This window comes from Corythoichthys intestinalis, chromosome 22 (assembly GCF_030265065.1).
Source record: "Corythoichthys intestinalis isolate RoL2023-P3 chromosome 22, ASM3026506v1, whole genome shotgun sequence".
Lineage (NCBI taxonomy): Eukaryota > Metazoa > Chordata > Actinopteri > Syngnathiformes > Syngnathidae > Corythoichthys > Corythoichthys intestinalis.
Window position 1 is genome coordinate 15465702 of NC_080416.1, and position 26138 is coordinate 15491839.

General features: G+C 38.4%; 1 protein-coding gene across 5 annotated transcripts in view; it reads left to right on the forward strand.

Moving 5' to 3' along the window:
• Positions 1-1404: 1404 nt before the first annotated feature.
• fam49al (family with sequence similarity 49 member A, like) overlaps positions 1405-26138 on the forward strand; it is a 51511-nt gene continuing 26777 nt past the window's right edge. For 3 of the 5 annotated variants that reach the window (XM_057827821.1, XM_057827824.1, XM_057827822.1), the window contains exons 1-2: positions 1405-1708; positions 20307-20399. The gene's annotated coding sequence lies outside the window, so the exon portion shown is untranslated. The remainder of the gene's footprint in view (positions 1709-20306; positions 20400-26138) is intronic. The other 2 variants (XM_057827823.1, XM_057827825.1) reach the window with 1 other exon arrangement.

The window sequence follows — 26138 nt, forward strand, 5'->3', positions numbered from 1 at the left end:
GTTACTTGTGTTTTTGGAGTTTTGTCGCCCTCTGCTGGCGCTTGGGTGCAACTGATTTTATGGGTTTCAGCACCATGAGAATTGTGTAACCATTGACATCAACAATGGCGAGCTACTAGTTTATTTTTTAATTGAACATTTTTAGGGCTGTCAAAATTATTGCGTTAACGAGCGGTAATTAATTTTTTGAATTAATCCCGTTAAAATATTTGACGCAATTAACGCACAAATTGCCCGCTCAAACAGATTAAAATGACAGCAGAGTGAAAGGTGTACTTGTTGTGTTTTTCGGAGTTTTGCCGCCCTCTGCTGGCGCTTGGGTGCGACTGATTTTATAGGCTTCAGCACCCATGAGCATTGTGTAAGTAATTATTGACATCAACAGTGGCGGGCTACTAGTTTATTTTTTGACTGAAAATTTTACAAATTTTATTAAAACGAAAACATGAAGAGGGGTTTTAATATAAAATTTCTATAACTTGTACTAACATTTATCTTTTAAGAACTACAAGTCTTTCTATCCATGGATTGCTTTAACAGAACGTTAATAATGGTAATGCCATCTAGTTGATTTATTGTTATAATAAAGAAATACAGTACATATGTTGAATGTATATATCCATCTTGTGTCTAATCTTTCCATTCCAACAATAATTTACAGAAAAATATGGCATATTTTATAGAAGGTTTGAATTGCGATTAATTGCAATTAATTATGATCAATTAATTTTTAAGCTTTAATTAACTCGATTAAAAATTTTAATCGTTTGACACCCCTAAGAATTTTATAAATTTTATTAAAACAAAAACATTAAGAGGGGTTTTAATATAACATTTCTATACCTTGTACTAACATTTATCTTTTAAGAACTACAAGTCTTTCTATCCATTGATCGCTTTAACAGAATGTTAATGTGAATGCCATCTTGTTGATTTATTGTTATAATAAACAAATACAGTACTTATGTACAGTATGTTGAATGTATATATCCGTCTTGTGTCTTATCTTTCCATTCCAACAATAATTTACAGAAAAATATGCCATATTTTGGAAATGGTTTGAATTGTGATTAATTACGATTAAATCATTTTAAAGCTGTGATTAACTCGATTCAAAATTTTAATCGTTTGACAGTCCTAATTTTTACAAACAAAACTTCCGTTTATTTGACGAATACTGAGACCCACTACACTACTGTATTATAAATGCGTTATCATTAAAAAATGAAATCAAAACACAAGTTTTGCCAGCAGCCGTGTCCAAAAAGGGGGCAGGGCGGGTGTTGTGAGGACGTATGTATGGTGAGGGTCTTTTGTGAGGTGGGAGGAGAAGCTGGTGAGGGAGGGGTAAGGGGGGCATGGCGTTCTATTTCTCCTAGCCCAACAGCTGCCGTCTTTAGTGCAGAGAGGCAGCGGAGGGGAGGGCCAAGTGGCGTGAGGCAGTGCGTGCTCCTCCGCGTTCAATCCCCACAGTGGATACACAAGGAGAAAGAAGCTTCCTCTGAGCGTCACGCAGGGAAAAAGCCAAAAGGGACTTCTTTTCCCCCTCCCCAAGCCCCCTTTCTTATCCCGTCATCCTCCTGCGACTTCATCCTCACGCCGCTTTTTATTTGCCCTTTTGTCCCTCCTCTTTTGTTCCCTCGCATCCGTATCTCGGCGTCACCTCCAGGGGAAGGAAAAAGGAAGGCGCATCCGTCCTGCACAGCCGGTAAGCCAATTTTAATGCGATGCCATGAAGATGTAGGTTAGTGTCTAGTGACCGATTTGAGGGGAGGAGTTGATTAGGGGTACAGGGGGGAAGCTGGCCCAGCATGACCGCGTCAAACGTGCTGGGGCTCATCCTCTTTTCACTGCAGCGATCAGGCCAAAAAGTGGCTCGAGGATGCTCTTCGCACCACTGAAATCCATCAGCGAGCGGTGGATGCGACTGTGCGTTAATGGGTGTATCCTACCAGTGATGGATGGATCGGTGAGCTCGTAGTACATATGTGACCTAGAACCATCACATGCGTCATATATCACATTGATGGACTGTGGGAGTGTTCCGTTCCTTTTTTTCATGCACGCGAGCTTAAAAACAAAAGCATGCTTAATGAGGAGGGGGGCCTGGAAAACAAGGAAGGAGGGAGGGAGGGGGGAAATCTGAATGGAGCAAATGGAGGGATGAATGAGGTCCCAAAAAATGTTAAAGACCAAGCATGCGAGACGAGCGACGGTAGATGCGGGACCCGATTGGTCGCAGCAAATGCAAGCGCGACTGTCATGTTCTGACGTCAACACGTCGAGACATACATTCTCAACCATATACATTAAGTGCATTATTAGTTCTGGTTACTATGGTTACCATGACACACAGTACAAGGGGAATTTTTTTTAGGAGGGGGGCTGTTTAATCAGCATTCCATCACTGCCGAAAAGAATAAATGTTAAGCATATTAATATGTGTTACTTAGGACTTACAGTAACCTAGAAAAAAGCTGCGTTATGTATGAGTACGTTTTTTTTCCCTAAGTAGAGTATTTACTCCGCTGTTGCTAGGACACTCCCTTAGAAGGTTCTCATGGAGCCATCTGATTGGCTGGCTGGCAGCGGTGATGCAAGATTCCCTTACTCTCCGAAACATCACGCCTCTCTCTCCTTCTCTGTCTTCCCTCCCTTTTTCCTCTCTCCATCATCTTCGCTCAGATGGAAAGCTGCTTGAACATTTATTCGATATCCAGCTTCAGGTCCATATACTAGCGCGCTCTTTGTCCTTACTAGTAAGAGAACTCGGCGTACTACTGACACGCTGTTACTTAATCACAGTTTTCCCTACTTATACATCTATACAATGTGTAGGATTCCATTAACGGGGTCAAGCATGTGTCAGCTTTATCGGGTGAGACGAGGCGGAAGGCACAATTCAGGAGGGCTGGGGCGGCGTTCTAGTCTTGCATCACCTCGTGCAATGCGGTTCTAATGGGAGTTTGGTGTCATCGTGGCAATCTCGAAACATTTATGCCGTTTATCGCACTATAGAGGGATGGAAAGCCACTTATTGCCAGGGTTGGGCATCGTTTGTTTTTGAACGGTTCCGGTTACGCGTTTTGATTCCGGTTCCAAGCCATTCCAATTCTTTTATTAGGCATGGTCAAAAAAATTACATAGTTTATATTATTTGTGAAAAACAGTGATCCCTCGTTACTTCGCGGTTCAAACTTTGCGCCCTCAGTACATCGCAGATTTTTTTTCAATTAAAAAAAAATTACAGATGACTTTTCTCGAGCCGGTCACGTAGTCTCACTGTTCCTCCCTCCCTCCCTGCTCTTTGTTGGTCAGGCAGTGCACTGGAGTTGCTTATTAAAGTTAACGATGATTGACAGATGTTTAATGTTTGATCTTGGCACAGATGCCTGGAAGTGTCAAAGCGCCACATGGGTCAATCATCGTTTAACTTGTTAAACAGTTGCTGTGGCAACTCATTGTGTCTAAGTGAGCAGCTTGAGCGGATTTGAGTGGACTCACTCAATGAAGCACTTAATAAAGACAAGCATTTTTATACTTTATTCTTGTTTAAAAATTATTACATTTGAAGTACTTAAAAACCATTTATTGAAATATATTAGGGCTGTCAAACGATTAAAATTTTTAATCGAGTTAATTTCAGCTTAAAAATTAATTAATCGTAATTAATCGCAATTAATCGCAATTCAAACCGTCTATAAAATATGCCACATTTTTCTGTAAATTATATATATATTCTGTAAAATAAATTGTTGGAATGGAAAGATAAGACACAAGATGGATATATACATTCTACATACGGTACATAAGGACTGTAGTGGGCATTTCACTCTACTGTCATTTAAATCTGTCTATGCTGTCCTCACTCCGAAGCGTCTACTTTTTCCAAAGCTAGACAGCTAGTGAACGACGCCTTAATAATCAGACTTCTTCCTTTTTCATCTGATTTATTAATAAAATGGCCTCAAACCATTGTCCTCTTTAGACCGTTGTAAAACTACAAAAAAAAGTACACAAGCATTGCATTAGCAACAACGTTAGCTTATCACGCTATACAGGTTCACTAAACATAAACAAAAAGCGTCTCATACAAAAAATATAACATTTCGCTAACTAACATAATATGTACATTCTTTACAACAACCATACTTACGGGCAAATCTTGTCCAAGGATCATATAAGCACAACATTACAACGTAGGCGTCAGCCCGAGACGTCGTGCAGCCATATTGAACTGGCAAGAAAACAATAAACCATGTCGCAAAGCGACCACAAGAGTTCGCTGTTAGACAGCACAAAAAGCCTTGCTGTAAAACTTACCAAAAGGCAGAAAACAGTCTGAGCGGGACATGTGCGTTAATTGCGTCAAATATTTTAACGTGATTAATTTAAAAAATTAATTACCGCCCGTTAACGCGATAATTTTGACAGCCCTAAAATATATACACACATTTTTTTAAAATTATACTTTTGGAAAAAAATGTATGTATAGGTATCTCTTTCCAATGCTAAATCTGAATAAATACATTGAACACACCAACATTTTTGGGGGGGCGGGGGGGGGGGGGGTGGTTGCTACTTTGAAAAACGAGGGATCACTGTATACTTTCAATTAACTATGAATTTCTCACAAGGCTATTTTTAATTTATAAATATCAGTCTTTGAACTTAAATGTGATGAAGTTTCTTTCCACACGAGTGCACTTTCACAAAGATATTTTTCAAAAGCTCCCGGAGAAAACATTTACACATATTCTTTTGCCTATGTTTTAGAGTGTCTTATGCTGCAGGCATTTTTACATGTTATTAAGCTCCCACTAATAGGCTAACCTGGTGTAGAATATCAGACAAACAAACAAAAAAAATCAACCCAGTCCAAATAAGCTCCGGGTACAGTATAAAATCAGAAACAGTTTTTGTTGAGGCAGTAAGCGCAAGCCTTCTGGACAACTTGCAGTGGAGAACACACGTTCACTGGGTTTAGATGAAGGTTGAATGAATAAGTATGAGAAAGCGAGAAAAAGTCGCAAATATTACGTAGGGGTATGGTAGCTGTGAGCCGCGACGCACTTTACATACATGTACCTTAGCTGGGAGCTACGACGAAGCATTAGTATAAATTCTTCTATTGATTATATTATTACGGAAGTGATCATGTTTCAGAGCTATTGACGGCGATAGATGTCAAATTCATTTGAACTGGGAGGGCAAACGGCCAATAATCGCCACCAACGGTAGCCAAACAGTTAATATCCAGGTTGAGGTTTATGTACTTATACGCTCACAGAAAAACTATAATTCCCTTATAATGACATTTCGATACAGAAGTTACAAAAGGCCACAAACTGTTAGTAGCCATTTTACAATGGCTTTTTAATTAATGTAATTTTCGGACTATAAGGCACAACGGACTTTTAGCCTCCACCTCCAAATTTGACACGAAAATGGCATTTGTTCATAGATAAGCCGCACCGGACTATACGGCGCAGATGTCCTCACTGTATTATGGAATATTTACACCAAAAGACATTAACCAGTAACACTTTATTTGTCAGCGGCGTCATAAGATTGTCATAAGACCGTCATAAATATGAGATGACACTGTCATGATCATTCATGAAAGCTTATGACAGATGTCATTTAGTGTCATCCGGTAAATTATGTCACGTTTTGAATGGATGTAATAGTGCCGAGCTGGACATAAAATGGAGTTAGTGAAAAAATTTGCCAGATGACATTTAATGACATCAGTCATAAGCATTCATTAATACTCGTGATGGTGTCATGTCATAATTATGATAATTATTGAGAATTATGATAGAGATTATGACAGTCTAATGACACCGCTGTCAAATAAAGTGTTACCTATTAACCCAAAGTAATGAAAAAATGAGCCACACTGGACTATAAACCGCAGGATTCAAAATGAGGGGGAAAAAGTAGCGGCTTACAGTCCGAAAATTACAGTAGTACAGTTTTATGACATTAGAAGTACAGTACACTAGAGCTGTCCCGACAAGTCGACTAGTCGACGTCATCATTGACGTAATTGCATCGACGAGCACACCATCCCGTTGACGGTTAATAAAGGGTTAAAAATATATATAAGCGTTGAAAGTTGAGAATAGTGGACGCTCGGGATTCAAGCGGGAAAACCAGCACAAAGCCCAAAAAGCGCACCAGAGTGACCAAAGCTTTGACTTATTTTAACAAAACAAAGGTCTGTAGTGTGCAGTCTCTGTAATGCTAACCTTGCATACCACAGCAACACGGTGGATGTGAACAAACACCTGAAGTGCCGTCACCCAGGTAAAATTTTGGCAGACAACAGGAGACAACAAGCTGGTGGATCGTAAGTCCAACTAATGACATTTTTTATTGAAGCCTTTATGTGGGTCGTACGACAGAGTAATAGTGGCTAATGTCAGGCTAATGTAGCTGAATAAGCAGCTATGTATTTTACGTAGCGCGTTGCCGCCTCTGTTAAAATCAACAATATTGAAAGCATCTGTGTTTAAGAATCGGTTTCACAAATAAGAAAATCCTTATTATTTTACGTACCGGCTCACAGCTACATTCCCTCTATGTAATTATGAGACTTTTGTTTCTTGTAGCAATATTACGACTTTATTCTTAACAAAAAATTTTTTAAAAATCAGTTGGCCGTAATAGTCCATCATGGTGTTCTATCAACTAGTATCAGTTATTATTTTTTTTTCACGTACTTCACTCCAATGATACGTGACATTTATTCATCTACTCTGCTGGTGCTCACTCTAATGCTGGCAACAATATAGACATACCACAAAAAGAGAAATTAAGAATTGTTTTGAATCCTGTTAGAAAGATGAGGTCACAGTGTATCTGTTTACATTCCATTGTTTTGCACTCAATTCATAAAGTTCATAAAAATTATTAGACCAGTCGACTAATCGTTAAAAAAGTCTGCAGACTAATCGGGAGAAAAATACAGTGATCCCTTGTTTTCACGGTTAATGGGGGACCAGAACCTGCCGCGATAAGTGAAAAACCGCAAAAAAGATGTTTTTTTTTTTTTGTGTGTGTGTGTGTTCAATGTATTTATATAGTTTTAGCATTGGAAAGAGACACATATACGACATATTTTTTCCCCAAAGTATAATAAACAAATGTATATTTTAAATAAATGGTTTTTAAGCACTTCAAATGTAATAATTATGATAAGTTTTAAACATGTTACTTTCCACCGAATTATTTCTAAACAAGAATAAAGTAGAGAAATTCTTGGCTTTATTAAATGCTTCATTGAATGAGTCCACTCAAATCCACTCCATTGCTCACTTACACACAATGAGTTGCCACAGCAACTGTTTAACAAGTTAAACGATGAATGACGCATGGGGTGCATTTGAAGTTCGTGACTCTGGCAAGATCAGACACAAACATCTATCAAAATCGTTAACTTTAAAACTAGGGCTGTCAAAATTATCGCGTTAACGAGCGGTAATGAATTTTTAAAATTAATCCCGTTAAAATATTTGACGCAATTAACGCACAAATGCCCTGCTCAAACAGATTAAAATGACAGCACAGTGAAAGCTGTACTTGGCGCTTGGGTGCGACTGATTTTATAGGCTTCAGCACTCATGAGCATTGTGTAAGTAATTATTGACATCAACAATGGCGGGCTTCTAGTTTATTTTTTGATTGAAAATTTTACAAATTTTATTAAAACGAAAACATGAAGAGGGGTTTTGATATAAAATTTCTATAACTTGTACTAAAATTTATCTTTTAAGAACTACAAGTGTTTCTATCCATGGATCGCTTTAACAGAATGTTAATAATGGTAATGCCATCTTGTTGATTTATTGTTATAATAAAGAAATACAGTACTTATGTACCGTATGTTGAATGTATATATCCATCTTGTGTCTTATCTTTCCATTCCAACAATAATTTACAGAAAAATATGGCATATTTGATAGATGGTTTGAATTGCGATTAATTGCAATTAATTAATTTTTAAGCTGTAATTAACTCGATTAAAAATTTTAATCGTTTGACACCGCTATTTAAAACGCAACTTCAGTGCATGGCCTGACAAACAAAGAGCAAGGAGAGGCTCATCTGTATTTTTTATTTTTTTTCTTAATTGAAAAAAAAAAAAAATCCACTATGGGAAGTTTGAAGCGAGAAGTAGCGAGGGATCACCGTAATCATTCTTATTTAGTGCATCATTTTGTACCACATGTAACATGTAGTTTGAATAATAGTATGCTAAAGTTGTCCTAGCAGTGAGAAATCCTTTATATCCATGTACTCAGGCTCTTTTTATCCTCGTCGTAGAATGTCTAAGTGGTGCTAGTGTCTTATCAGTAACATTTTTCCACTGATACTAACACGTGTGGAGACTCAACCAATTACTTTTCGGACAAAAACCGCCATTACCGTCAAAGCACTCCATGCATAATAATTCCTTTCAGCCTTGGGTGAACGCAACACTGCTGAGTTTGCAGCCGCGAGGCGGGAAGGAAACTACGCAGATAACTCCGAAGCCATACCGCTCACGGATGAACAGTTTTGCGTCAAAACATTTTGACACTCGAATAGACGCTGAGAAGACTTTTATCCAGGAGCAAGGCCAAGCTGAGTCATTGCTACTAAGGAAGCTACAATTTTTCTACGCTATGAATGTGATTATACAGTCCCTGACAAAAGTCTTGTTGCTTATCCATTTTGTAGAAACAATTGCTAATAACCTGACTTTTAATTAATCAATTGATTTCAGAAATGGCTCATATGAAAGCTAAGACCCTACCAAATGATGTTGAATGTACAAAAATATGTTTGTTTCACTGAAAAAGATTTATCATTTAATGAAGACATAAAGGTCAAATTTTGGCGTGACAAAAGTTTTGTCGCCTACAGAAAGTGGTGTGAAAATTGGACAAAAAATGTGCTTCAAATAAAAAAAATTGTTACATAACATAAGCGAATTAAGTAGTGGTGCTGTGAGATCCAAATTTAATATTTTGTATGACTTCCATGGGCTTTGGCAAGGATTCATACAATTTATCGATGAAGTCATCAGGAACATCAAAAAAAGCAGTCTTGCATGCCTCCCAGAGTTCATCAACATTCTTGGGTTTCGTCTTCCATGCTTCCTCTTTCATCCTACCCCAGACATGCTCAATGATGTTCATGTCTGGTGATTGGGCTGGCCAGTCCTGGATGATCTTGATCTTCTTTGCCTTGAGGAACTTTGTGGTAGAGATTAAAGTATGCGATGGAGCACCATCCTGCTGCAGAATTTGTCCCTTTTTATGGTTAGGAATGTAAGAGGCAGCTAAGATTTATTGATATTTCAGACTATTTATCTCTCAGGGTGAAGTCAATTAAAAAACCCTGTGGCATTTGCCAAGGCCCACAGCCTGTCAAAAGGATGGACGCTGGACAAGTGGCAATAAGATGGATTTTTCAGTTGAATCTTCCATTGAATTACACCACAGTCACCACAAATATTGCAGGAGACCTACTGGAGCCCGCATGGATCCAAGATTCACTCAGAAAACAGTGAAATTTGGTGGTTATATCATTACCAAATCATGGTCTTGGATTACATCCAGTACGGTGGGTGTGCGACTGATCTGCAGGGTGGAAGGCAACATAAATAGTCTGAAATATCAACAAATATTAGCTGCCTCTTACATTCCTAACCATGAAAAGGGACAAATTCTGCAGCAGGATGGTGCTCCATCGCATACTTCAATCTCTACCTCGAAGTTCCTCAAGGAAAAGAAGATCAAGATCCTCCAGGACTGGCCAGCCCAGTCACCAGACATGAACATCATTGAGCATGTCTGGGGTAGGATGAAAGAGGAAGCATGGAAGACGAAACCCAAGAATGTTGATGAACTCTGGGAGGGACGCAAGACTGCTTCATCAATAAATTGTATGAATCCTTGCCGAACCGCATGGATGCAGTACTTCAAGCCCATGGAAGTCATACAAAATATTAAATTTGGATCTGACAGCACCACTACTTAATTCGCCTATGTTATGTAACATATTTTTGTATTTAAAGTACATTTTTTGTTCAATTTTCACACTACTTTCTGTAGGCGACAAAACTTTTGTCTTGCCAAAATTTGACCTTTATATCTTCATTAAAGGATAAATCTTTTTTCAGTGAAACAAATATAATTTTGTACATTCAACATCATTTGGGAGCGTCTTAGCTTTCGTATGAGCAATTTCTGAAACCTATTAGCAATTGTTTCTACAAAATGGATAAGCGACAAGGCTTTTTTCAGGGACTGTAGTACATGAGCTGCTCACCAGAGCGGAATTCCTTGAATTCGTTGAGTTGCTGTCGAATGTAATCCTGTCTAATCTAGTTGACTGGCCGAGCCGTCTATAAAGCACATGTTCCAACATCTGTCACTCTGGTCGCGCTTGTGTTGTTCCTTTTCTGCTCTTTGACAATTATTGTAGGTCGAGTACTTAAGATGGAAATTAGAAAAAAAATCTGGCCTCAACATTAGCCTCGATTTTACCACACAACAGCAAGTATAATCAGAATACCGGCTCTTTTCTCTAAGGACTTCCACCAGTATTGCACTCAGTTCATTTGTCAATCGGATCAATTTTCAACCGATCGGCCTGTGCGAGATCAATAACCCCGATTTAGAGAGAGCTGATAAAAAGCCAGATTGCTACAATTAGCAACCCCGCATCGGGGTCCAGTTCTTAAAATAGGACCGGATCAAGCGGGGACTTGCCTAGGTTCAAGGTACGACCATCCCACTCAGCAAGGGATCCCAGTTTTACACACATTTAGACATCATTAGGAGCATTTTCTTGTCTTCCACCATCTGCTCTTGTCTTTCAAGTGATTGTTGCGCGTCGTCGTGGTTGCTCGCGTTTCCCAGATCGACGGGGGTGCACGGTGATACCGGCTGGCATTTAGTGTATTTCCCCCTCCGCTTTCTGCATGCTGACTAATTAGCACAGCGTGTGCCAGGGAGGGTTGACTTAGTAGAGATATTTGGCATCAATAAGGAAGCAAACAAATGATAAAAATAGCAAGAACAGCAGCGCCCCCAAAAATCTGTTGTCATTCTGTTCCGATGTTTACGGGGTAATTAGTTGTACTCTTACCAAAGTATCAGTGCTTCTTATTAGGGCTGCAGCAATCGCTTATATAACTAGATACATTTTGAAATTTTTTCGTTTCTCATTAAAAATGAATGGGCATGTTTTTGTCAGATATCCGGGGAAGTGTGAATTTTTGTGAAATTCTGTATATAACTTTTATGCCCCCAACGTCCCGGAATTTTTGATGCCCAAATTGTGTGATTTGGTCAAAAATTGAAGGACTACATACATTTAAAAAAATTTTTTAGTTTCCCATTAAAAATGAATGGGCACGTTTTTGGCAAATTTCCGGGGGACCGTAATTTTATTTTTTTTTCAAATTCTTTATACAACTTTTTATTTTTTAATGCCCATATTGTGTGATTTTGTCAAAAATTGAAGGACTAGATACAATTTGAAACTTTGTTTAGATTAATAGATTAGATTAATTTAGATTAAAATACCTGATCTTAGCCTCAAAGGGGTAAAAAAATAAATAAATCAGAACTGCCTCACTTGCAAAAGTCCACTATTTCAAATGCTATAAAATGCTAACGTCTTTTTTTACAATGGTCTAAACAATTCGTTCAAACACATATTCCCAAAAGAAACAGCTAAATATACATTTAAACTAAATAATGAATGCATTAACAATCATATTTGCGCAAACAAAAACTCACAACGTTATGTTGGTCTTAACAGGGAGCAGCTGGATCCATCTACTTTAGATGAGTTATGTCATATTCACTGTTGTCAAGAGAGGGCAGTGTTTCCACCGAAATAAATACAACTAAATGCAAATATTTTCAAAACAAACAATTACAACGCCACTCTAAAGCGAATCCTCGAAGCAGCAAAATTTTATTTGAAGCTTTTTTCTCATCGAATTACTCAAGTTGATCAATTAATCGTTGCTGCACTACTTCTAATGAACCACTGGCTACCATCAGTGACAGTCAATGCTATGCAGCCCATCCCATCGGACTGTGTCGTCACTGTGGCTCAGCGTGCCGGAGCGTGGCCTCCTCCGGGGTCACGCCGCCTGACGTGGGATTTGAATGCCTCCTGCCGGCGGTCCGTCCATTCAGTCGTTCTCTGCGGTGCGACTTTCATGCTACATTGGTCATTTTTGACGGTCCCTAGGTATTCTGTTGGAGCCAACAAAGGAAGGCGCACAATAACAATCCATCCGTTTTTTATTGCATTCATCCTGTTCAGGATGGTGGATTTAAAGACTTCTCGGCTCTATGCTACAATTTTTCTCTTTTACTAAAATATGTTATGAGAAACACATAACATATTGAGATTGATTTTAAAAAATCTGTAATATTTAGTTCAAGTTTTGGCCTATGGAGGGCGCCATGTTTTACACGCACAATAGAAGTTAGGTGTAATGACGTAGTTTGTCACTGTCACTAGATGAACACTAGCGGTGTTCTGCACCACCCTTATTTGATATTTTTACGTTGAAGTTATTTTCTTAAAGCGGAAGTTCAGGCTTAATCTTCAAGATAGCGGGGATTTATTTAGTTGAAGTTGATTTCAACAAATTCTGTGCCGTTTGTAAGTTATTTGTTAGTTTCAGGGCTCCGGAGTGGCTAAGCTAGCGCGAGTCAATCGGGCCAACTTAACATGCCAATAAAAAAACGATACAAATCTATGAACCGATCCAACAGTCAAATAAATTCAAAATGCAGATTATTGTTCCAAAACACCCATGAGGCCAAAACAATGTCACAAAAAACTGCCGTAATTCATTTCATTCTGCAGGACTATTTTTTTTTAGATGGATAATACCACCACAATAGAGAGCAGTGCGTCGGCCACTCGTGCTCACGCTGCATTCGAGGAAGGTGCGAAGTCAGACTTAACCCACTTGAGGTGTACCAGTTGTGACCTTAAAGCGCTCCAAGCAAATGTAAACAGCAAAGATGGCTGATCGCAACAAGTTGCTTTTTATTTTGGCCATCGAGACATTTTGACCTCCAGCAAAACAAACCTGCCTTCTTGTAAGTGATCAAATAGTGGAGGCGTTCCAATGATATTTTTCCATATCGGATGTTGGAAACTTTCATTTCCGACCTTCTTCGAATGCAGCATAAGTCAGCTGAGTTAACTGACGGCCGGTAACATGGCAAAATGTGCATATGGAGGGCAAAAGTTTCCAAAAATTACCTATGAAGAACGAGGAACTGTATAAACTGGCTACAACATAGAAAATCAGCGGTGAAAAAAAAAAATCATGTGATATCACTCCGCCCAGCTCCTCTGCAGAGCTTCTGTATTACAAATGTTGCTGTTCATACTGCAATTATTGACATGCAATGACAAAATTTTAATAACTTTATCCTTAAAACATAGCCAACACTATTGATTGCATGGGTCATACTCATAGATGATTTTCATATGTGCATATGTTGTTTCTTATCGGCATGCTAAGTCAGGCCAAATGGCTCGCGCTAGCTTAGCCACTCCGGAGGCCTGAAACAAACAAATAACTAACAAACAACACAGAATTTGTTGAAATCAACCCCACCGACTAATTAAACCCTCGCTAACTCAAAGATTACGCCTGATGTAAACAATTCTTAACTGCCCCTTTAAGGCATTTTTAGTATGTTCTGTCTGTATGCATCTAAACAAAACAAGCTGAAAGCGCACGGTAGTACTTTGGGAGTCAAATTCGCCTCTTGTAGGACGTTTCACTGGTGTAGCACATTTTGGCAGAACGTCGTTTTTTTTTTTGGGACATACTCTCGTCTCGTCTCATCCCCTCTTTCCTGTTCATTTTACTTTTGCAAAATCATTATGTGAAAACTGACAGTGCTGTCATGCTCATTGATGTTCCTCTCAGGTTCAAATTTGAAAGGTTGAACAGATGGCATGTTCATGTCGCTAGAGTCATACTCTGGAAGCCCGGCAGTGTAACCATGTGACGTCACCGCCCTGCGATGTCAACAACAACGGTGACCTACTATTCAATTAATTTTACAAATTGTATAGAAACAAAAACAACAAGAGGGGTTTCAATTAGGGCTGTCAAACGATTAAATTTTTTAATCGAGTTAATCACAGCTTTAAAATAAATTAATTGGAATTAATCGCAATTCAAGCCATCTCTAAAATATGTCATATTTTGCTTTAAATTATTGTTGGAATGGAAAGATAAGACAAGACGGATATATACATTCAACATACTGTACATACTGTAAGTACTGTATTTGTTTATTATAACAATAAATCCACAAGATGGCATTAACATTATTAACATTTTTTCTGTTAAAGGGATCCACACTCCACGGATGAAAAAGACTTGTAGTTCTTAAAATATAAGTTAGAATAATTTTATATTAAAACTACGGCTGTCAAACGATTAAAAAGTTTTAATTGAGTTAATTACAGCTTAAAAATGAATTAATCGTAATTAATTGCAATTCAAACCATCTATAAAACATGCCATATTTTTCTGTAAATTATTGTTGGAATGGAAAGATAAGACACAAGAAGGATATATACATTCAACATACGGTACATAAGTACTGTATTTGTTTATTAAGACAATAAATCAACAAGATGGCATTAACATTATTCACATTCTCTTAAAGCGATCCATGGATAGAAAGACTTGTAGTTCTTAAAAGATAAATGTTAGTACAAGTTATAAAAATTTTATATTAAAACCCCTCTTAATGTTTTCGTTTTATTAAAATTTGTAAAATTTTCAATCCCAAAATAAACTCATAGCTCGCCATTGTTGATGTCAATATTTACACCATGCTCACTCATTGTGCTGAAGCCCATAAAATCATTTGGACCCAAGCGGCAGCAGAGGGCGCCAAACACCAAAAAGCAATAATAAGCGGACATTACACTGCTGTCATTTTAATCAGTTTGAGCGGGGCATGTGCGTTAATTGCGTCAAATATTTTAACGTGATTAATTAAAAAAATTAATTACCGCCCGTTAATGCGATAATTTTGACGGCCCTAATTAAAACCCCTCTTAATGTTTCCGTTTTAATAAAATTTGTAAAATTTTCAATCAAATAATAAACTAGTAGCTCGCAATTGTTGATGTCGCCGAGCGGTGACGTCACATGGGCTCCCTGCCGTTTTTCCACAGTGTCTTTAACTACATAAGGTAGTGATTAAAATACACCACAAGGTGTCAAAGGCGAGTTTTAAATTACTTATAAATCTAGCCAATGAGTGTGTTTTGTCCCTTGACTGACGACGTATCTCCCTGTTTTTTTTTTGTTTGTTTTTTTTTAGACTGGGTCTATTGTGATTCACGTTCATTTGAGTGCTGACTTCACAACGTACTAGACCTCTGATAGTTTGTATATTGTGACTAAATATTGCCATCCAGTGTTGAGCTAAACAAAATGTTTGAATAGAGTTTGACCAAAGTCTGAGTAAGTTTTATGTGTACTTTGCATAGCTATTTTAATTGGGAATGCCAGTTCTTTACATTGTTGTTTAACTGTGTGAGAATAGGGCCTCATAAATACAGAATGAAGCGCTTTTCTTTTTGTGAACATTATTATTATTTTTTTTGATAGGAATATTATTTTTGTTGTGCTTTCACTAAATAATACTTATGTTTGCTGTGAAGGAGTTGCCGATCAACGGCGCAGTCCAATGAACGCCTGTGTCCACTCGCCTTTCTTTGCCTTTTAGCTCTCAATGTGCAAAAAACAGTGTCATTGCAATCTGTTTGAGGCAATGCATGAGCAGGTCATTCCGCGCATACGTTAAATGCGTCAAATATTTTAACGTGATTATTTAAGAAAATTAATTACCGCCCGTTAACGCGATAAATTTGACAGCACTAGTTTCAGTCTCAAATTATTTTAACTCAGAATAACGTTTATCTTTTAAGAACACATAAATAGACTACAACTGGGAACTGAAAACGCCGACGTGGGAATTTCCACGCAAAAAAGACCAATTGTCTTGACACATGACTTAAAATATCAAATTCTTTATTTTTAGTTGTCTTAGCACTTCTTCTAAGCTGGCAAAAGTATCTTCTAGCTAATCAGCAATCGGTACAAAACATAACAATCTGAACTTGGATCAGGTTATCTTCTGGTTTAAACCAGTCTGATAAACCGACCTACTCGAAATGGACATTTCTTGTTGTGTGTTCTCAACACAGACTTGGACTAGGTGCCAAAATGGTGGCGTTGAAATATTAATAGCTGCATGAAATACAAGGTTTAGCTTCGAATAATCTCAGACACATTTGCGAGCAGAAGATGAAAATAGAGCACGCACAGGAATGTATAGAAAGCTTTGAAAGAGCACGTTGTTTCCTTTCCAAAGGAACCTGACAAAGCTTCAGTCGCTCCCCCACCTTTTTTTGTGTTCATGTGAAAAATGACATCTCAACGAAACACAATGGAAAAGAATCCGTCTTTCTGCTTACATTCTCTGAAATTCCATTTACCTCGACATGCTTTTGTCAACTCTGACCTGCTTTTTCTCTTACCTTGCTGTTCTACTTACTGAACTGAAAAGTCAACTCCAAGTTAAAACAAACTTTTATCATAGTGCTTGCTTGAAGTGCATTAATGAGTACAATTGAAAATAGTAATCCATCAAAATGTGACGCTGAGCCCCGAAGCGGTTTGAGTCAAATGAGATCAGACGTCTGCTCCCAATTTGACTTGACACGAGCCCATTAATATTTGTGACAACAATCGCTCCTTTTATTTCATTAGCCGCATTCCCGACTACGCGTTGGTGTGGGTCTTGCGCTACTGTGTACATGTGATAAGTAAAGACAGCGAGGTCAAACCTAGTGCACTCCACCTTACATTTACTCGAGAGTACATTGCCCCTCCCTCAAAAGTGTTCATCAGAAATCATCGCCATTGTCTATCGTCAAATACTTGACCTTTGGGCTTTTAGCCTTCAGCCGACAGAGGCGATCGATATGCATTAGCAGGTTTACTCCAAGGAGATATGGACAGTCAAAACAAATCAGTGAGCATCTCCATCTGCAATACGTTCACTGGTAAAGACGTCTACGCCCGTGAGATTATAGAGGGTAGAATTGATCCGACTTTCCTCAGGCAGTATGTGTATTGTTTGTCTACCAATTTAAAATCACTTTGTCATGCATCATTCAGCATCCTTTACATATCATACTCAGGGGTGAAAGTGGGCGGGAACGGTCAGGAACGCAGTTCCGGTATAAGATTCAGTGCCGGAATGCTGTTCCGTTATACGGTGCTTTGATTCCGAAAAATATGACGGCAACTGTCAAAACTAGAGATGTCCCGATCGATCGGGGTCCGATCACGTCATTTTCAACATATCGGAATCGGCAAAAAAATATCGGCCATGCCTTTTTTTAATATATATTTTTTAAGTCAATCGTTTTCTAATTGTATTTAACGTTACAGACATAATATGTTACACTCATCCAGAGTCTTTAGTTTAGGCTTAAGGTAGGGTTATCAAATTTATCCTAATAACGGCGGTAATTAATTTTTTCAAAAATATATCGCGTTGAAATATTTAACGCAACTAATGCATGCGCTGCACGACCCACTCACGCATTGTCGCGCTCAATCTGAAATGGCGCCGTTTTACCAATATAGAGAGATAAAAGGCAGCATAAAATGAGTAGAGTGAATTTTGGCAGCCTTTGGAGCCTTTTTTAATTGGCTAAAGCCTTACAATCCCTCTCCCTGCGATTAGAAATATCATGGGACGCAATGTGGGGAAGCAAGGTAGCAATTGATCTTTTTCTTAACACCTTAAGTTATTTCCCAACGCAGAGAAGATATATCAATTGGTAGCACTACGCACAGTCATGGTTCCACTTCCCATCATGCATTTGGGCATGGCTACAGTATCATTTACTGAAAGCTCAACAAATACACTAGATGGCAACATTTAGTCACAATATACAAAGTCACAAGTCTTTCTATCCGTGGATCCCTCTCACAGAAAGAATGTTAATAATGTAAATGCCATCTTGAGGATTTATTGTCATAATAAACAAATACAGTACTTATGTACTGTATGTTGAATGTATATATTCGTCCGAGTTTTTTTTTTTTTTTTCTTAATGCATTGCATTGAATCGCTCATCATTCACGAAAGATTATCATTTGCCTGTCATGCATAATTTTCAACTCATCATTCATCATTTTTGACCACTCATCTTTCACCCATCATAATTCATCAGTGGTGGAATGTAACAAAGTAAAAGTACTTTGTTACTGTACTTAAGTATGGGGCTGCAGCTATCAATTATTTTAGTAGTCGATTAATCGATGAGCAAGTCAGTTCGAATAACCGAGTAATTGGATAAGGAACATAAAAAATTAAAATAATTGAGCTGAGTCTCGAACGGTATTTAAAAAAATAAGTAAAATTAAAAAAAAGAGGATTTAAGTCCAACAAAAGAACAATTGGCTAACTTACATAACGAAAGTCCGCTAGCTTAAATGCTATAAAATGGTAACTTTTTTTTTTTTTTTTTTTTTTTTACAATGCTCTTAACAAATGGTTCAAACACGTATTCCCACATAAAACAGCTAAATTTACCTAAATACTAAATTACGAATGCATTAAAAATTTTTAGCACAAACTAAAACTTACAACATTACATTGGTCTTAACAGGGAGCAGCGTCTTTTTTATGATAGTTTAAACAAATCGTTCAAACATATATTCCCACAAAAAAATGCTAAATATACCTCTAAATAACAAATTGATAAACAATCATATTAGCTCTAAAACTTACAACCTTATATTGGTCTTAACAGGGAGCAGCTGGATTCAGCCATGTGAAATGAGTTATGTCATATTTACTGTTGCCACTAGAGGGCAGTGTATCCACACAAATCAATAAAATTAAATGCTTAATGCGTAAACACTTTCAAAACATTACAACTCCACTTTAATTAAAAAAATACTCGAAGCAGCAACATTTAATCGGAATTTTTTTTCTAATCGAATTACTCGAGTTAAGTGATTAATCGCCGCAGCACTACTGAAGTAGATTTTTGTTTGTCTGTACTTTGGTACATATATTAAGTGGTAGTTTTTACATTTACTCCAGTACATTTTACAACACGTATCTGTACTTTTTACTCCACTACTTTCCAAATTGTCGCCTGCAATACACATGACTTTTGTGTGTTTACTATTTTTTTTCATTGTGAATTGATAGTTTCGTTTTCATGCCATCGGCATAATCGATAAGTCCCATGCAACGACACCGTAATTGAGCACCAGAGGCAGCAACAGAAGTACAGGCAGGGGTGGGCATGGGGGCACGTCCCCTCATCCCAACTGTGAAGGGTGGTTGGTGGGGGCATGGATGGCCCGGGGACCACCCTGAATCCCAGGGGGGATGATGGCAGGGGGGATGGGCTGCACTGGCTCGCCCCCCCCCCCCCAATTGGCTGGGGAAGGGCCGTGGTCCTGGGGTGGCTCCCGCGCGGCATTTCAACTCATCTGAAGGAAGATCACATGCGTGATGGGATTAACGCATGACTTGGTGCAATTAGACACACTCAAGTAGAAAAACTTGGTGTCAGGATTAGCGATCAGACAGCATAGAATAGGATGCCAAAATACTCACACTCACAAGGGATTCACACAAGTACTGGGTTCTACACCTCACATGGCCGATTTGGTTACACTCCACCCCTCCCAATTACTAATCTTTTTGACCCCCCCCCCCCCCGGTCATCAGGCCCCCCACATGGTGTCAACCGGAAAAACAACTAGCTAACAATAGCACAAACAAAATAATTGCGTAAGCGTTCAATGTATTTATTTATTGTTGTTTGTGCTTCTTATGTCTCTCTCCCCTTCTTTTCTCCTGTCGCCCCATAAACCAAAGTTGATATTATCCGACATCATTTTAAAATGCTTTTGTCGGCCATGATAATATCGGACAACTCTCCAGATAACCCTTAAGTATCCTTAAAAACCCTTAAGAACATTACCATTTCATTCATTTTAACATATTTTACTCTATTTCCTGACTTATAATGAATGTCCTTATAAGAAACATTTTGTAGAAAGTTCAACCCCGTTCTTTTTGTTCTTGTGCCCCCTCCCGCCCTCTAAACGATTGCGTTCCTCCCTGCCTTTAAACCACCTCCGCAGCCTCACGTCACCTACTTTGCTTTTTCCTGTATTGCTGTCTTGTCAGGTGCAGGCTGCTGATGCTCGGACCGACGTGTGGATTCTGACAAGCCCTGTTTGATGCAGTGAAGTGTTCCACGAGAGTCGACGTAAACAAAAGGTAATTTATGAACGTGGATTTGAAGCATAAAATGGGCAGTTTAGGATTTGTAGATTCGGATTCAAGGCCTTTGAAGGTAAAGAGCGACCCATATGGAGATTAGAGGTTCGTGTCGGTGGCCATGTTGGCGAACAGAGCTACTTTGCATTGCAGCCCTCGAGGCAGTGACAGGAGGGTTCTTTCAGGGAGAGCTGAAAGGAGGCCGGGAGCGGAGCGTTTGCCGCATATCCGGCCAGATTTTACTTTTCAGTCACCGTGTGGGAACCCATTTGGTGTCTCAAGGACTGCTTTCGCTCAGCAGACTGCAGATGAGGGCTTCAGACGAAGCCAAATCGGCAGACACACTTACACATCCCATGACCTTTGCGTCACGCGCCTTACGGACGACAATTTCAGTTCTGCCACATGGATTGCTCAAGCACCTCTGGGTTACCAGCAGCTTGATGGAGATGTGAGGTGACAACACAAGGACTAGAGGAGTGTTGAAATAGAGAAGTAAGCTGAGCTGAAGGGTATTTTTTTGGGTGACGGCTACTTAAAAAAGGAAACGCTTATGTGTTTGCTTAAAAAAAAAGACTCATGCGGAAGGAAAATAGTAAACAAATGCAACTATAACAGCGTTTCCTCACTCTTATTGTGTTTTTAATTCTCTGTATAGTGAATTTTCACCTATTGTGAATCTGAAAAGTATCCCCTTTGAACTTTCACAGGCAAATTTGGGGAGAGTCCACACCTTTAAAAAGACGTCATAAAAAGAGAAGTGAGGAAATATGTAAAGTGAAAAAAAAAAGAAGTTAATAATATTGAGTAACGGCAGTTTGACGAGCTAATACCAATGATAGACAAAGATTCGGAGGAATAACACATATAGGCGAGACTTGAACAAAGACACCAACAAGCGGGGTTTAAGAAAACAGGGTTTTTGTTGGTGTTTGGAAGGCAAATATTAAAAATGGACGCTATCAGATGAATATGTGTTTGCTATGCGCGAGCTGGAGACTTTTCTTCCCTCCAGCATCCTTAACCATGAGGCGAACGGACCGTATCACCAGGCCAACAGTTACCTGGCAACCGTAAGCCGAGCGCTGCTCTCAGCTTGGACTGCATACTGCTCCTACTGCCACTTTATTAGAGACACTTGCACAAAAATGTGGCGTTTTTGTTTTTTTTAACTCAACTTGCTTGTTTCACTCCAGATTGGCTCATTTCATCTATTCACGACAATAGACGTCCAAGTCATTTGAACTGGGAGGGCTAGCAGCGACCATTCACCCGCTGTTAGCCCTCCCAGTTCAAAATGGATTGGACGCCTATTGTCGTCAATGGCACTGCACTGTACAAAAAAACAACAAAAACTTAAATTTATGACAAAATAGTGGAAGCTGTGGTTACCAAGCTATTACTGTTAGAGATGTCCCTATCGATCGGGTCCGATCACGTCATTTTCAAAGTATCGGAATCGGCAAAAAAATATCGGACATGCCTTTTTTTAATATATATATATTTTTTAATTAAATTGTTTTCTAATTGTATTTAACGTTACAGACATAATGCGTTACACTCTTCCAGAGTCTTTAAGCTTAAGGTAGGGTTATCAAATTTGTCGCGTTAATGGCAAGAATTAATATTTTTTACATTTATCACGATACAATATTTAACGCAATTAACGCATGCGCTGCACGACCCACTCACGCATTGTTGTGTTCAATCTATAATGGCGCCGTTTTACCCATACAGTATATAGAGCTAAAAGGCAGCGTAAAATGAGTAGAGTGAATTTTGGCAGCCTTTGGAGCCTTTTTTTAAATGGCTAAAGTCTTACAATCCCTCTCCTGACGATTAGAATAATCGTGGGAAGCAATGTGGGGAAGAAAGGTAGTAGTTGATCTTTTTCTTAACACCCTATGTTATTTCCCAATGCAGAGAAGATATATCAATTGGTACCACGACGCACAGTCATGGTTGGACTTCCCATCATGCATTTGGGCAAAAGTTAAATGGCTACAGTATCATTTACTGATTTACAATCCCTCTCTCAGCAATTAAAAATATCGTGAGAGATAATGTGGGGAAGAAAGGTAGTAGTTGATCATTTTCTTAACACCCTATGTTCTTTCCCAACGCAGAGAAAATATATGAATTGGTGCCCCTACGCACAGTCATGGTTGCACTTACCATCATGCATTTGGGCAGAACAGTTAAAAGGGTGCAGTATCATTTACTGAAAGCTCAACAAATACACTAGATGGCCATTTTTAGTCACAATATACAAAGTCACATTTATCCTTTAAAAATTACAAGTCTTTCTATCCGTGGATCCCTCTCACAGAAAGAATGTTAATAATGTAAATGCCATCTTGAGGATTTATTGTCATAATAAACAAATACAGTACTTATGTACTGTATGTTGAATGTATATATTCGTCCGAGTTTTATTCATTTTTTTCTTAATTCATTGCCAAAATGTATATGATCGGGAAAAATTATCGGGAATGATTGGAATTGAATCGGGAGCAAAAAAAAAAAAAGCAATCGGATCGGGAAATATCGGGATCGGCAGATACTCAAACTAAAACGATCGGGATCGGATCGGGAGCAAAAAAACATGATCGGAACAACCCTAATTACTGTTATAAACTGCAAGAAGGTCTCTGCAGGGTTCAACAAGCCAAATTTAAGACTTTTAAAGACTTTTATAAGACCATTATGAATAAAACTTAAGACCCATTTCACATTGATACCAGCAAAAAAACCTACGAAAGATTTGAAGGAAAATTGGGAGGCCGGAAATTACTTGCAAAGAACCGTAATTTTTTGGACTATAAGGCGCACCTGACTATAAGCCGCCACCCACCAAATTTGACACGAAAGCGGCATTTGTTCATCGATAAGCTGCACTGGACTATAAGCCGCAGCTGTCTTCACTTTATTATGGGTTGTTTACACCAAGAGATATTAATTGGTAACACTTCATTTGACAGCGGCATCATAAGACTGCCATAAGACCCAATGAACCACCATGAAGCTTGGAACCAATTGACCCATTGCTTCAAGACACTTATGTCCACACATTTGTCCATCACTGCTCTCTAGGGGGAGACAGTCAACCTCTGCTGCCACCTGCTGTCAACACTGTTGTCATCCAACATGCCTCCTAGCATGCATTGCAGCGTTACAGATGTAAATGACATTCAAAATTCATGTTCTTTGCTAATTATTTCTTTAGTTACTGTTCCATTTGTTTCATTAATTGCTAGTTATTGTATTTGGTAACACTTTATTTGACAGTGGCGCCATTAGACTGTCATTAGACAGTCATGATTATGACATGACACTGTCATGAGCATTAATGCACGCTTATAACAGATGTCATTTATTGTTATCTGGCAAATAATCACTTTTGAATGGATAGAAAAGACCCGAGCTGGACATAAATGAAGTTAGTGACATAATTTGCCGGATGACACTTAAATGACATCTGTCATAACCATTCGGTAATGCCCATGATAATGTCATGTCATGTCTTATGACGCTGCTGTCAAATAAAGTTTTACCTATTAACCCAAATAAATCAACAAATAAGCCGCGCTGAACTATAAACCGCAGGATTAAATATGAGGGTAAAAAAGTAGCGGCTTATAGTCTGAGAATTACGGTAGTTGTTTTGATTAAAAACATCCCACAAGGTTCATACGTCATTCAAGAAACGTTTTTTACATACAATTTGTTGCGTGCAGGTGCGCATAATTAATGGAAAATAATGTAGTTTTCCTGTTGAGTGTGTATTGGCACCAAGTTGGCGTTGACCTTGTAGACGCTACAAAATGTGCTTGTCTATCAATGTTCATTCTAAATAGTTGGAAACCTATATTTATCATTTAATTTTACAGACGAAAACATTTTTAGTAAACGTCGACTAAAACTAGACGAAATTAGTCTTGAGTTTTCGTCAACAAAAACTAAACGAAGACACATTTTGAGATGACTAAAATATAAGGGTGTAACCATACATGTATTTGTATTGAACCGTTTCGGTACGTGGTGCTCGGTTCGGAACGGTGGCGTACCGAACGAGTTTCTGACGTAATGTAAGCCTTACTTTTTGAGGCTGTGAGTCGATCTGGTTACAGTTTCTTTGTATAGATTATATTTTCTCCGTCTTCTCTACTATAATGAGGACCAACACGGTAGGACAGTATAACCCAGAAACGTCAACAGCGCGACAAAGTGGCCGCCTGCTTACACAATTAAATTTATTAATTTCTGTGTGCCGCTTTAAATGAGAAAATCCACCGATAAAGCTTTTGAAAAACGTTCATAAGAAAAAAAAAAAAGATTCATTGAGGCATTTCATTTGTAAAATACATGTTAAAATCTTTGTCATTGGGATTGCTTTTCTCTTTAGCACAGGACTTCTTTTTTCTTCTTTCTTTCAGAAAGAAAGCTGACCAATACGCGGGGTCTGAAAGGCAAATAGTTGTTGGATTATCTTTAAATACCCGCGACTTTTTGAGCAGAATTCTAGCTTTGTATAGGCGATTGTTCCTATTGTTGAAAGCACAAAGGTGTGTAATAAACAACTAGCACATTTATATTTTGCATTTTGTTTTCTTACTGTACCGAAAATGAAACGAACTGTGACCTCAAAACTGAGGTACGTACGGAACCGAGATTTTTGTGTACCGTTACACCCAGGGGTGAAAGTGGGCGGGAAAGGTCAGGAACGCAGTTCCGGTATAAGATTCAGGGCTGGAACGCAGTTTCAGATTCCGAAAATATGAAGACAACTGTCAAAACGCTATGTATAAAAAGAAAAATACAAAGCTGCCACACATGCATTTCATCTCCAAGAAGAAAACAATCTACCAACATCAAATTTACATACACAAGTGTTAACAACAAGCATAATAAAGTGCTGTGTAGGGTAATCCGTTTCCACCGATATTTATTATTTATTTTATTCCATGGATGGCATGGAGGTTTCCCCAGCTGCTGCAGTTATCTGAGTCTTGACGAATCCACGTAGCAAAGCAAAACGCCTTGACTCATTTATCCGTTCAATTGGCTGACATACTGACATGTGATCAGCAGAGTTAGTTAGGTCTGATTGGTTCAGATGTGCAATTTTTCTGAAACAGCAACAAAACAAAACAAAACAAAACAAAACAAAACAAAACAAAAACAAAATAGGGCAATGCAACAGAAAATGGATCAAATCTTTAAGAGCAAGGAAAGAGCTAAGGTGGCTTATTTATCATATTTCTTTTTATTTGCTCTGATGGGGAGGTTCAGAACATCTTAGCTGTCAATGTGCACTTTGGGCTTATATTTGTTAATTTGTGTTAGGCTACCTATTCATTTCCTTATGATTTAAAAAAGTAAATGTTTGCGCGATCTTCATCCATTTCACTCTGCATAATATGTCATTTGTCCTTATTTTTTTCTGAATGTATGTTACTTAAGTAAATGTTTGCATTATCTTCAATTTTAATATACATCCTATGTTCTTCAGTAGTTAAAATGGAGATTTGGCATGTAGTATGTGAGGAAATGAGGGAAAATAAAAATTAGGAGATGGAGGTTGGGGTTATAGCGGTTTTTGTTAACTTTTATTTTGGAAATCATTAAAAAAATTACAATTTAGAATGAATATCAGTGTTTGTATGTGTTACAGAAATAACTGACCAAAACCGTTTCCTTTGCATTTGCAGTAGTTTTGACACTCCCCAACCCCCCCAC